Consider the following 14,608-nt stretch of genomic DNA (forward strand, 5'->3'; position numbering starts at 1 on the left):
TGCAGCAGCCACATGGGGACATGCAGAGTCTGCAGAGAGCAGGGCTTTGTGAGAGAAACCAATGTACCCCAAATTGTGAACTTCACCAGAATGGAAATCTGTTCAGCCTGACAAAAGAGAATTTCCTGTTCCAGGTATATGATTAAGGCTCGAAATAGAAAATGTGGATCTTTTCAGGCTTTGAAGATGCTGCGAAGAGTCAGCATCTTTCGGAGAACCATAAAAATAAAACTGAGTTGTTTCCCTATATAGAAATCTTTGCAGAAAATGTATGATGTCTTTTGAATACAGACTTTTTATCTTAGCTTTTCCCCTTGATGTTGCAAAAATCTTCATTTGGGAATATAAAGCTTGTAATAAAGGGTTTATTATATAGTGCTCTGAAGCAGTTCAAATTGATATTCTGTCTAGAATCTTACTATTCTAACAAAAAAAAAAGGTAGTTGAAGAGACATCAAAGAATTTCATAGGCACTAGTATTTACATAACTTAGATAAGATAGAAATAAGATAATTCATTTCATAGCAAAAATAAGTCATTGGTATTACTTGTAATCTATGACACATAATATTCACACAACATTGAATCTCTATAGTTAAAAGTCTGTAAGTTTGCTAGGTTTTTTTTTTTTTCCATATAAATGGATAGTATGAAGCTATGAGAATTATTATTGTTATTATTACCTGTGGGCTGTTGTTTGACTAAAGTTTGTGGTGTAATACTTTTATAAACTAGAATATGAATGAAGTCGTTGGGTACATAATAGAGAGTCATCGTCAGCCCCTTAATTTTTCCTTCTACTATTCACAACGTTTCCAAATACATGTTTCAGGATAAAACCCCCTAGAGGTCTCCTGCAAATTCTTTTTCAATACAACCAGATCATTGCAGATAATTGTATTACACAGTGTATCGATCCAAAATCGTTGTGCACCGGAAACATCTGAAAAAACATGATTATAGCTTTCTGTTTATTGTTCGTACATCATATAAGCAGGCTTTTGTGTGAATCACCTGTAAAAAACGCAAGGTGGAAACATCAGAGAAATTACCTCTTTACAAGAATCTATTGATCACTTTAAATCAAAGAAGTATGTTTGACATAAGATTACCTGCCAGTTTGAACATTAGGTACACTATGTTATAGCCTGGGGCAGTTGTAAGTCTGACAAAGGGATTGTAAATAAAGCATGCAGCTGCGAGTGCCTCTGGCTTGGGATCAACTCCAGCTCAAGTCCAAGGCATAGGTAAACTTAAAATAATTTACCCCTTTTTAACCAGCATATAATGAATTAGAATAGACTCTTAGGAGAACCGTGAGGCATAAATCTCTTAGTCATTTTGAAATGGCAAACTTCATAGAAAATTCACAACATGCACAGTTGATAAAAGGTCTTTTTTGCACATATGCCATAAGTTGACTCTAGTAGTCTAGAAGTCAGTCTATTGGTACAAGTAGGTTCTTCAAATAAGAAACTTCCTGAAACAATGTGATATCTACAATCTTTTGTAGATAGCTTGATTGCTCAAAGTCAGGGTCATCAACCTCTCAATTTCAATATCAGAAAATTCTCCTTAAACTTATCTAAAAAGTTTTGGTGCAGTTTTTTTTTTTTTTGGATAAGAAATACATATATTGTGAAAGGTGAAAAAGCTTATAAAATGAAATATCATACTTTATGGAACTACATATACAATGTTAAAAATCTATCACTATAAAAATATTGATTATTTTCACTTGATGACTTGACTATAGTTTTTTATTGGTCAAGATCAAGGAAAGCTAAAGTGCCTTTATATATACTTTAAGCTTGAAGGATTTTTTTTTAAATTTTGAAATCAAGCTTGTAAGTTTTTTATTGGATTTTTTTCCCTGCATGCTTTAACATATATTGAAATTATTAAACATTTAGCTCATTTGTTCAGAGAGATTTCGATGTATTTGAAATTTAATAAAGATGAGCTCTGGGTGATGCATTCTTCCTTGTTAAATATTTAGCTGTTTGTGTTAGCTCTCTGGTTTCCTGAGGCACAAATTTAAACTGTTAATATAGAGCAGGTTTAAGCTATAAAAATAGTAGATGCCATAATTTCTTCTGGGGCAAACTGGTCATTTTGAATATTTGCAAGAAAACAAAGGAAACATGTGTGTATATATTTATTAAAATATAAGCACACAGTTGTTTATATATAATATATAATCTTAAAAAAATCTATAAATGAGAAATGGAGGATCAAATATTCTTAGATCTAATTTATAAAGGAGACATCATTCAACTTCAAAGATGAGTGATAAATGCAGAATATTTATATGAGTCTCTTCTTTATGAGGTTGACTGTAAAAGATACCTCTGATGTAAGACTGTAATACTGTGGTTTCCAACTTTACTGAAGCTTAAAATAAACACCATTTTTGGACATAAAATGAGAATCATTAAAAGGGAAGATGCTCTTTTTATAAAAATCTGATCTTCTCTATTTCTATTTCTATTTTTATTGATTTGGAGATACTAAAAAGCATTTTTTTTTTTCTTCAGTTGGATTGCAAGACTGAAATTACTAATTTTCGTAAAATATCATGATCTTTAATGCAAATGATTATAAATCCAGTTATATTTAAGAATACTTCTAAAAAGATACTTTTAAAATAATGCAAATAAACAAATCCAAACATATGATTAAAAATAAAATTTAAAACCTGATAACATTTGCAATTGATGATATGTATTTGAGCCAGTTGAAAAGAAAAAAAAAACAAAACAGATAAACATTTTTATAAAGGGGGAATAGTCGAATAAAATATACAGATATATATCTCTAAGAATACAGTCAACAAAGAACAAAGGAAAAATGTCTTTGTCTTAAATCACTTATTTTTTGAGAGCTTGAAGCATACCGCCTGTCTGCTTTGGTCTAATGAAAGAGTGCCATCTATTGGATGACCTTGAAAAAGTGTTTAAATTTCATAAATATTATACATGAAAATAAATCAGTGGAGAGTCATCATTTTGGCATAATTTATAATGTGTCAGTCTTTGTCTATGTGAATATATATACATATACCCAAGGCCTATGCTAAAGAAAGAACAAGAGAACTATACATTAATGTTATTTCATAATACACTTATATTGCAGCAAAATTTTTACAAATTATCTTGGGGAATTGTTGTCTGATGAAGACATTTAAGTTTTTCATTCAAATGCTTTATAAATTCGAGTTTACTGACAAGCATCTTGTATTTCTTCATACATACCTTTGTTTACTTGTGCTTTAAATAAAGGAATCTGAAAATGTGAATACACAAATTTGTATTTGGACAAGAAGGATCTGTTTAAATCTTTCTCAAAGTTGCATTGCATAAAATTTAAACCAAAAACAAAAGAAGAAAAAAAAAAACAGATGAGCTTGGTTTTTTAAAAGGCAATGTTCTTGTTTTATCTTTCAGCCCAAGAACTTGCCAGTCAAGATGAAAAACTTCTTCTAATGGAATCCAGCTTTAAGGCTACTCAAGAGCAGCTAACAGCAAATAGCAGAAACAGTTCGCCAAGAACAGAACAGTAGAAAACCCCAGGCAGAGCCGAAGACAGTGACAGCAGGGCTTATTGCTTCTGAAGAAGAAAAAAATGATTACAAGTGAGTTGTTTTTCAGTCTTTCAGAAAGTTTTACTTTACAAACTGAAATCAAGTCAGTCCTTTTGACTTTAGTTGCTAAATGTTTAATTCTCTCTGTCTTGCAAAAGGTTATGTGTAAATATTCTAGCTTGTTCAATATATTGTTCTTTCCAAAATAGATAAACTTTCAGTCTGCAACATTTCTTAACTGAAATGGCACATGTTGAAAACGGTAACTGTCTTATTCCAGATTCTGAATAATGATGTGGCAGTCAACTTTCTTGTTAACTATCAAGAAATGTTCAAGGTAGGATTCAAGGGAAAGAGTACACTGTGTTTCTGTAGCACCTATCTGCCAATGGCATTCTCATCTTTCTCCTTTCAGAGTCCAAAGGTTACATATGGCTCTTGTTGCTTTTCTTTTTTGTTAAAGTAGCAGCTCTAAGCAAGACACTATTAAATTGGGAGACATTGAGAGTGGAAAATTTTTGATCAGACCATTGAGGCATGTAAGAAACTATGAAGAAAAGTAATAAAGACTTAGGTTGTTCTGAAACATTCATGAAAACTGTCCTTAGTGAAGCATCTAGTATTTAATTTCTGTTTTTATTATCTAAATCTTTATGCAGTTACTTTATATCTCTGCAGTGTTTTCAGATTTTATCATTGGCTATTCAAATAAATATTAGTTTCTTTTTTTATTTTAGTATTCTGATAATTAAGTATTCTATCGTCTGTGTCTTTTTTTCTGTATTCATTCTCTTAGTCTGTTTTCAAAAAACAAATAGAAAGTAGCATAGCCCAGATGAATCTCTCTGTCTCTCTCTTTCTGTTTGTAAAGAATTACACTTTACTCGCTGAACTTGCTTGAATCAAGTAATTGAAGTTAGATAAAGCATCCACACCTGAAGTTTTTTCCCCTGTCACTCACACCTTTGAACAAAGTCCTGCAGCCAGAAGTAAATTTGGCCTGTTTTATTTGATCTTAACTGCTCTTTGGAAGTCAAATTCTAAACTTATACTCCTTAATGCATATCTTGATATACCTAACAAGAGGATTTCAAAATAATGCATATAGTAAACATTTCTTTCTTGATTTGTAGTTTATAGGGCACATAAAATATAAAAACAATTTTTTTTTGAAATTTATGTTTTAATTCAATGATTTAATATTACAAGGCACTAAAACAATTATAAAATCTAGGATAATATTTTGTGTGCTTCTAAATAAAATCAAACCCTATAATAAACACCCTTTGCCATTCATGTACCTTTAGTCAGATGCCAGGACACACACAACAACAAAAAAAGACACATTTAACAAATATTAAAAGGTAGAAATTGGTACCAAGGATTAAAAGCATATTGGGCAAAATTTCTTTGGGAACGCATATAGTAATGTACTATTGTTATAAATATTATGGTGTCTTAAAAAAGCAAAATTATTTTAGGGGAATAATATGCCTAAGATATGTTTATAAAATAAGAAATATATAAAAATGATTGTGAACTAATGTAAAACTAATGATAGTATTTGATGTTAGCATATTGCTCTTAAAATAATGCCAACCTTTTTTCTATAGTTAAACAGTACTATAAAGGCACATTATTCAGTATGTCCACAAAAATATAATTTTTGATCTGAAAACTGACATGCAGTGATCTGCTTTCAATCTTGAATTTTATAAGTAAATAGACAAGACAGTGATTCATCTAGTTAAATAATAATGAAAAATCAAACAAGTTCTATATGTTTGATCTATATTTATCTATTTTATTTTCTAATACAGCTTCATCCTGAAATTAAGTATGATATTCTCTCTTAATATAAAACTGCTGTCAAGGTATACAGATATTATCTAAGAGTATTTAAAATTGTAACCGCATGTTTTCAAATCTAACTATTTGAAATTGTTTTTAGCAATTAAATATCTTAAAAGTCATAAAATTAGAAATATTATTAAGACATAAGAAAATGTTATTAAAGTTTAAAAGGATTGATAAATGATCATAATCAAAACAGTGATGATTTCTTAGGAGGAACACATTTATCTTTCTTTTCAAATATAGCCTCAACATAGATTGTCACAGGATATGAGTACATGTTACATATACGTGTCTATATGTTTTCCATAATACATGGAAAAATACACTATTGTTTAAATGTCAAATAAAAATCAAAACCCTTTGACTTAGCAAACAAAATATTCTGTTTATTAGTTTTGATTTTTTTTTTTTTTCCCCCCACTCAATCGACAGGTGGCATGAATTGATCAAATTTACCAATTGGTTTGGTTTGGGGCCCTGCCAGACACCATTGGGTTTGCCAGTCAGAAGAAAGAAAGACCATGTTAGGTGTCATAAGGCATGAAAGTATTATAGTTAGTTCCCTTAACCTGTCATCCCTTTATCTGAAAAACTCTTTGAATTTTGACTAGCAGATAGAGGAACAAAATGTATGGGGGATAAATTTAAGGTTTTGAGTAGCTTCTAGAGTTTATAATCAACATAGAATCTTTCTGCAGAGAGCAGACAATCTCATGTAGAACAAAACATTCTGGGATTTTTATTTAGAAAAACAGCAACTCATTTTTGAAATTATAACTTTTTTATTTTACAAAAAATAGAAAAAATGGAATACCTCAAACATGATTTTTTAAAATGTGTTGGGATGAGTCATAAAAATAATAACTAGAATGTGTATTTTAAGGGATCTGCTACAATTTGAAATATTTGTCAGTCAGGGTCCTATATGTATCTCTCTAACAGTGATAATGTATTCAAGTGACTGTTTGATAAGTTATCCCAAAGGTATTTCTTTCATTCATTTATGTTGGGAAACATTCAAAATTAACCAGGTTGCTATATCACCTACGTCTATTATTAGAGTAAGTCATTTCTTAACTAAATGTGAAACAGTTAAAAAAGAAATGTGCACAAAACTTGGCAATCAAAAGGAAGATGTTTTTAACATTAAAAGGTGACCCGTAAGTTAGTTTCCATAGAGCTGAATTTTTAAAGAACGCATAGGATTTAGATTTTATTTTTCCCCTTCTCTTTTTGAAATAAATGTAGAGAACACACACCATATACTCAGTATAAGACTGTTACACTTGAAAGATTTGTTCTGAATGTCCAGTGGGAACCTGGAAATCGTAATAATTTGTAGTATCGATTGAGTGAAGCTATGCAGCTGGGGCCTCCGGTGAATAGACAGGAATAGACATTTTATTGATTAACTTTTACAGTCATATTTTCAAGACTCCACTGCAACATAATTTTCACTTCCCAGCTTTGTGTTGCTGCATCATGAAACTTGGATTCTTCTCTCTTAACATTTACCCACTTGAGGAAAAAAGTATGAAAGTATGGACTTGTCTTGCCAGGGTTGTGATCTACAGAGATGCAAAACTTTCTGGAAAAATGATTTATCTCAAGTGCCATTCCACTACAAACGGTAGAAAGGAAGTAACTGGTTGTAACAGTTTTTGGAAATATCATGATGGCAACTATTTAGAATTAAAATTCTTATTTTTCTCCTTCTTTTCATATTCAGGAATCTTAAGTTTCCTACCCTAACTCCATACATGTAACTATCAAAATGAAATATCTTGTGATGGCTTTGCTTTCATTCACATGTACTTTACGTCTCATTTAATGTAAGCCACAGGAAAAAAAAATTATTGTAATAATAGGCTAGAATTTAGTCTAAAATGAAAGCTGTTACATACTAAATCATTTTGGCCAATAATTCCAAAGTATGAATATGTGAATATAGACCTATTGGACATATGTGCTATTTCTCTAGTCCTATGAGAGTTTTTAAAATTATTTGAGTAGAAAAAGATTGTATTTGCACAGGTGAAAATCTTGCACATCTTCTCTATATAGTCATATGTTTATTTACCTCAGGTTCTTCTCTGCTTGCATTTTTGGCCTCTGAAACAAATTGCAGATTTTATACTCTCATTTACATACATGGAAATATTTCACTGCAATTTTATGTAAGAGTTGATGACAGAGATATTTAGACATTAGATTGGATTTTAAAACGGGATTAAAAAAGATGACATCGATTTCTTTTTTTAACTCATATCTGCATTTCTTTTATTTATGACTTTGAAAAATCTAATATAAGTATAAATTGATCCAAAGATAAAATTCAGGAGCCTCATGTGACCACCCAGAGTCATGAAATATAACTAAATTAGACCAAAAATTTAGCACAAGCTTTAATAGTTATGCAAGATAATTCATATTCCTTAATGTTTGTGTCTCACATAGTTAATTTTAGGAATTTTATCTTTATTAAAATTCATGAATAATTAGTATGGAGTTTTGGTTATGAAATTCATAATTTGAATTAAGAGGCATTTTAAGGTTCTAATTTACTTCTATCTCAATCTAAAGAAATGAGTAAAACATCCTATCTTAATAGAGTGTGAAACAAAATTTTTTTCTCATACTGAATATTCCTTTTTTTTTGATATTCAGTAAGCTTATAGATTTTTTCCTATTGATTTTCAGAAATACAAATATTGAGAATTTGCTTTGATTTTTCTTCCAGGGAGTATTAATTTATCCTGTTAAAAGTCTTATAAACACTTTTATGTACAAAATATATATATAGATTGTGTTGGTTGAAGTTTCACAGTTATCACAATGAATATAGCACATTAATGTGTGTCTAGATTTTTCAGTTACTCATATATATATACAAAGCTGTGTTTTTTTCTTCTAATCTTCATTTATAATGCAAAGATATTTGAATAAAATATCTATGGTTAATTCTTTCCTACTTCACATTGAAAGAATGGACAGAATAACATATAAAGAATACAAGTTATTTTATAATATGCATGGATCTTGAAAGACTCTTACCTCTGTAATCAACTAGGTGTTTTAAAATTATTTACCAAAATAAGGAATGCAATTAAGACAGATCTAGTAATAAACATAAAATATGAAAAGTCTGAATTGAGATTGATTTCAGCATAATCCTGTAGAGGAATCCCCACTTATTGATCAATTTTAAAGCCCATGCATAGCACTTAGAAAGATAAAGTAAGCAAGGTCAGATAATCAAAGCATTTAAATAGTAAAAACAGCAACTGCCACTGTAGACTGCTAAAATAAATCCATAATACAAATTGCTTTAGCAAAAAGTGGATGAGCAGCTGATCTTCCTATTGAACTCTGATACTGTTCAGTGACCACACTGGGAAAAGGATTGGGAGAAATGCCTTAAAGATCAATATTGAGTGAGATGTAGCAGGGATTCATTTTGAACATGAAAGCATTACAGGTGTGAGAGTATAGACATCTTCAGGAGAGATGCCATCAAGAGGAGATTGTTTAATACAGTTAAAAAATGCCATCTATGCCTGATGTTCCCAAACCACACTCACAGAAATGCTCTCTTAACTGTTTCAAGAGATTGAATGAAGTTTAAAACAGCTCTCAACTTGAAAGTAGAGTACGTTGACTTTATACTAAAATAGTGGTACAACTACTTACCAAAGACAGTTAATATGTAAACTCATGTCACTAATACATATTTGAGATATCAAATAATTATATGATAGTGGTCTCCTGTCTTGTATAAATGTATATAAATTAATCATAGAATAAGGGAAGGAAGAAATATTTTTTGGAATTTTGTGAAAATGTACTATCGTTGTGAGTTCCTTTTTGAAACTTGCCACAATTTGGGCAGTCTTATTTTTCATGAGTATTTGAATTCTATCAGCTAATTATATTCTTGGCTGTAGAGAACAATTGGAATTTCCAGTATATAGATCTATGACCGACAGAATTAAGTTTAACAAACTTAACTATTCTTTTTATACAATTTGAGTTTAACTTCTACACTTAATGAGACATCTTCATGGCTATAATGAAGTTTCATGGGAAACTAAATATGCACTAGCATAAGTACGCACAGTGTTATTGCATTTTGGAATAAAGTGGTTCTTCAATAATGCAGTTGAATTGCTTCTTACCTTTTCTTCAGGTTCCCATAGGTGTCATCCTTATGTCATTATCTGTTTCCATAGCTTCTGAATTCATCTACATGCTCATTTCATGAATGGTACTGTATCTTGATATGTTAAGTACACCAAAAGGGTTTTCTGTACAGATATGTCTGTGGAATACCATCACAGTCTCCTAATCTGACTATAGTATTTAGAGCCTTAAAATATTATTGACTGATGATTTTGCTTCATTTGCAAAAGCATTGCAATATTGAACTTCTCAAATAAATAATATAAAACATTGAATTATTTTAATCTCTTTTCATCTGGAACAGAGAAGAAAGAATCTAAACAATGACTGGTTACAGACAGAATTTCAACATCAAAATGATTAACATTTACACACTACTGAATATAAAATAATCAAGCAGACCCTACTGTATAGCACAGAGAACTCTACTCAATATTCTATAATAACCTATATGGGAAAAAATCTGAGAAATAATGGACATATGTATATGTATAACTGAATCACACTGTTGTACACCTGAAACTAATAGAACATTGTAAATCAACTATACTCCAATATAAAGTAAAAATTAAATAAAAAAACTAAAAATAAATTCTAACATGAGTCACAAGTATAAATAAATACTGTGATCAAATGTGGGAAAAAATAAGAAAAATGAAATATAAAAATCAGGCTGAGGCTTAAAAGTTGCATAACTTAGGCTTAGTTTTCCTCATTCCTTTCTCGCCATAATGAATGGTTATTTACAACTATTGTAATCTCCATGTTTGCTGTATGAATTGCTGATAGCAGCAATTTTAATGGTAAAATTGTGGAACAATATTCATAGTTGTCAGAAAAAGGTCATTCTATTTGCATTCATTAGGAACCTGGAGGACTGCAGTGTGTGTTTCCTTTGGGATGTTGCAACTATTGATTTATATACAGCTGTAGGAAAAATTAATTAGGATTATATTTCACTTATTACTGCAGGCTGTGTAATAAGAAAGAAAACCATTTTTTGGTTAGAAAGTTGAACTGAAAAACCTAACTGGAATCATTGTTTCTTAAATCACAACTACTTTATCATAAAATTTTTCTTTTATAATCTGGTTAAAGGCTGAGTGCATTTATGGAAATTTAATTAGCACATTGAAAAATGAGTGTTTTAGTATATATCCTATGACAATAATTATAATTCAAATTAAGCCAAAGAGACATTTTCTCCTTGTTAATTGAACCTTTCCTTTCTTTAAGCAAAATCCATGTATACTTGTCTACTGTGAGTTTGCAGGCACTGAGACATTATTGACAAAAGAAGTAAATCAAAAACTAAACAGAGACCAAGATCAGGTGAATTCTCAAGGTGAAGAAACAGATTCCAGAGTCGAAAGCTTAGAAGTATAACAAATGAGAAAGAAGTCTTCTTAATTTTTACATTTTCAGTCTAAACCTGCTTATAATTAAGTTCTCCTGTGAATTTAATATATCAAATAAATATGATGTATTTATATTTGAGAATATGTTACATTGATAATACCCTGTTAGTGTGATAATATCAGATTTCAGATTATTTGAAAAATATATTTGTCTCCTTTCTGTGAACACCCTGCATACTCCAAGTGAAAAAAAAATTGAATTCAGTTCTCCACATTGTTTATACATGACACATGTTTGAGATTAATCAAATTGTAGTCACTTCTAATTAACAGCAGAGAATAATTTCGAAATGGGGCAGAACCAGATGACAAAAAATAGTTTGTGTGTGTTTAAGACATACTTTATGAATGGAAACACATGCTCATTGTGATGTTTCTAACTTGAAATTTTTATTAACTCAGCTATCATCTTTTAGATGCATCACATTTTCAGAGAAACCCACTGCCTGGCCTCTGGTGGACACTTAGGCATAGAATCAGCATTTAGGAAAAAGCCAAATCAAAGAGAGGTAACTTGATGCCCCTATAAAAGCTAAAACTAAAGTACAGTATCAAAATCCTTTCATATTATTGGAAGTTCTGGGTTTTACAAAAGGGACAGAGGTCAAAAGCAAAACAGTACAAATACAGGCTTCTTCTCTATATTGTACAGATTAGATGTTGTTTAAAATTAATGACTAGGATTGAAAATACACTACTTCCCTCTCTAAAACTTTTTTTTTTTTTTCCAGTGGGTTTTGTCATACATTGATATGAATCAGCCATGGATTTACATGTATTCCCAATCCCGATCCCCCCTCCCACCTCCCTCTCCACCCGATTCCTCTGGGTCTTCCCAGTGCACCAGGCCGGAGCACTTGTCTCATGCATCCCACCTGGGCTGGTGATCTGTTTCACCATAGATAGTATACATGCTGTTCTTTTGAAATATCCCACCCTCACATTCTCCCACAAAGTTCAAAAGTCTGTTCTGTATTTCTGTGTCTCTTTTTCTGTTTTGCATATAGGGTTATCGTTATCACCTTTCTAAATTCCATATATATGTGTTAGTATGCTGTAATGTTCTTTATCTTTCTGGCTTACTTCACTCTGTATATGGGCTCCAGCTTCATCCATCTCATTAGGACTGGTTCAAATGAATTCTTTTTAATGGCTGAGTAATATTCCATGGTGTATATGTACCACAGCTTCCTTATCCATTCGTCTGCTGATGGGCATCTAGGTTGCTTCCATGTCCTGGCTATTATAAACAGTGCTGCGATGAACATTGGGGTGCACGTGTCTCTTTCAGATCTGGTTTCCTCAGTGTGTATGCCCAGACTCTACTAAAACCACCAGTCATCAATCAGTATGGTACTGGCACAAAGACAGAATATAGATCAATGGAACAGAATAGAAAGCCCAGAGATAAATCCACGAACCTATGGACACCTTATCTTTGACAAAGGAGGCAAGGATATACAATGGAAAAAAGACAACCTCTTTAACAAGTGGTGCTGGGAAAACTGGTCAACCACTTGTAAAAGAATGAAACTAGAACACTTTCTAACACCATACACAAAAATAAACTCAAAATGGATTAAAGATCTAAATGTAAGACCAGAAACTATAAAACTCCTAGAGGAGAACATAGGCAAAACACTCTCCGACATAAATCACAGCAAGATCCTCTATGACCCACCTCCCAGAATATTGGAAATAAAAGCAAAACTAAACAAATGGGACCTAATGAAACTTAAAAGCTTTTGCACTACAAAGGAAACTATAAGTAAGGTGAAAAGACAGCCCTCAGATTGGGAGAAAATAATAGCAAATGAAGAAACAGACAAAGGATTAATCTCAAAAATATACAAGCAACTCCTGCAGCTCAATTCCAGAAAAATAAATGACCCAATCAAAAAATGGGCCAAAGAACTAAACAGACATTTCTCCAAAGAAGACATACAGATGGCTAACAAACACATGAAAAGATGCTCAACATCACTCATTATTAGAGAAATGCAAATCAAAACCACAATGAGGTACCATTACACGCCAGTCAGGATGGCTGCTATCCCTCTCTAAAACTTTTAACATAGTTTTTCTTAGCTGTGATCATAACGATCTGCTCCTTAATTCCTTAATGTACCTACTAGAATGTAAATTGGTAAACATTTTGTGCTTTACTTCTTCACTCCAAATATTTGGGGCCCCTTTGAGAGAAAGTATTTATCTTGAGTAATATGGAACTTTGTTTTTCCCGGGTAATAAGCAATATTTTCCACCATGACACATTTTGTATTCTGTTGCAAAAATTATATGAGGTAATTATACCGAGATTCATTGCAGGTCCTTGGCTTTTGTAGTGAATCTAACATTTCCAGTTTGTTTTCAAGCTAATGCTGTGTTGGACTAATAATGGGGTAACTAACTAAGAATTTTATAAAATCACAGAAGTCTAGGGCAAAAAATTTGAATTTTTTCTTAGCTAAAACAAAATGACCAGAACTGTATTTCTTAGGAAAATTTATTGATCAAACTATATACTGGTCCACAGTTGATTGAAAAGCTAATGTTTTAAAGGCACTGTTTCTTTGGGTTGTGAGGAACACAAAAAACAGCTAAGGTAGGATTTTTTACCCTGAAGGGGTGGGCTGCAGTCCATGGGTCTCAAAGAGTTGAACACGACTGAGTGAAGAACACACACACACACACTCATAAGCTAAAAAGGGGAAGATACATGATAACGAACATTCACAAACCTAGGTAATGTGTGATTTGTCCTTTAAATTGAAAAGAAAATTATCACGGTATAGAAATAATTGCCTCACAAGGGGTGATTAATTAAAGAGGCAATAGTTGGCAACTATCTTTTCAAATTGTGTAAATATTTGAAGGGATGTTTTGATGTTGTTGTTTAGTCATTCAATCATGTCCAACTCTTTGCGACTCCATGGACTGTAGCCCACCAGACTCCTCTCTCCATGAGATTTCTCAACCAAGAATACTGGAGTAGGTCGCCTTTCCTTCTCCAGGGGATCATCCTGACCCAGGGATTCAACCTGTGTCTCCTGCACTGGCAGGTGAATTCTTTAACGATGAGCTGGATGAGATGTTTACATGGACAAAAAGATTGAGAAGCAAAAACACAACAAGAAAGTGTATTTTTGGCCTAGAAAATGGTAAGTGATTTTATTTTATAGAGAATAGTTGGATGTATAGAAAGGCAGATTGAAACCACATTGTAGATAGTCTCTATGCCACTTCTGGGAATTTATAATTTGCTTAGAAGTAATGGGGAGATTTTCAAGAGTTGTAATAGTCAAGAGCATATAATCGCACTAATTAGAGAAGCAATGGGCTGAATCTCTCACCATTTTCTCTTAATATTTCAACTAGCTAATTCCTATTCATCCTTAAATATTGGTATCTAGGTCACCACTTCCCTGTGACTGCCTCTTCATTCAATCCAAACTGAATTATGTTAAATATTTCACATTCTCTATGAGACCTAATGCATACACTACTATAGTAAGCATCTCACCTTATTTTACCTATTTTTGTAATGGTAAGACCCATTTACCCCAATGGA

General features: G+C 31.8%; 1 long non-coding RNA gene across 2 annotated transcripts in view; it reads left to right on the top strand.

The window, feature by feature from the left end:
- The first annotated feature begins 3,257 nt into the window (after positions 1–3,257).
- Positions 3,258–14,608, top strand: part of LOC122450903 — a 67,637-nt gene continuing 56,286 nt past the window's right edge. The window contains exons 1-2 of one of the 2 annotated variants that reach the window (XR_006272271.1): positions 3,258–3,634; positions 14,052–14,198. This is a non-coding gene — a long non-coding RNA (uncharacterized LOC122450903). The remainder of the gene's footprint in view (positions 3,635–14,051; positions 14,199–14,608) is intronic. The other variant, XR_006272270.1, reaches the window with a different exon arrangement.

This window comes from Cervus canadensis, chromosome 12 (assembly GCF_019320065.1).
Source record: "Cervus canadensis isolate Bull #8, Minnesota chromosome 12, ASM1932006v1, whole genome shotgun sequence".
Classification (NCBI taxonomy): Eukaryota; Metazoa; Chordata; class Mammalia; order Artiodactyla; family Cervidae; genus Cervus; species Cervus canadensis.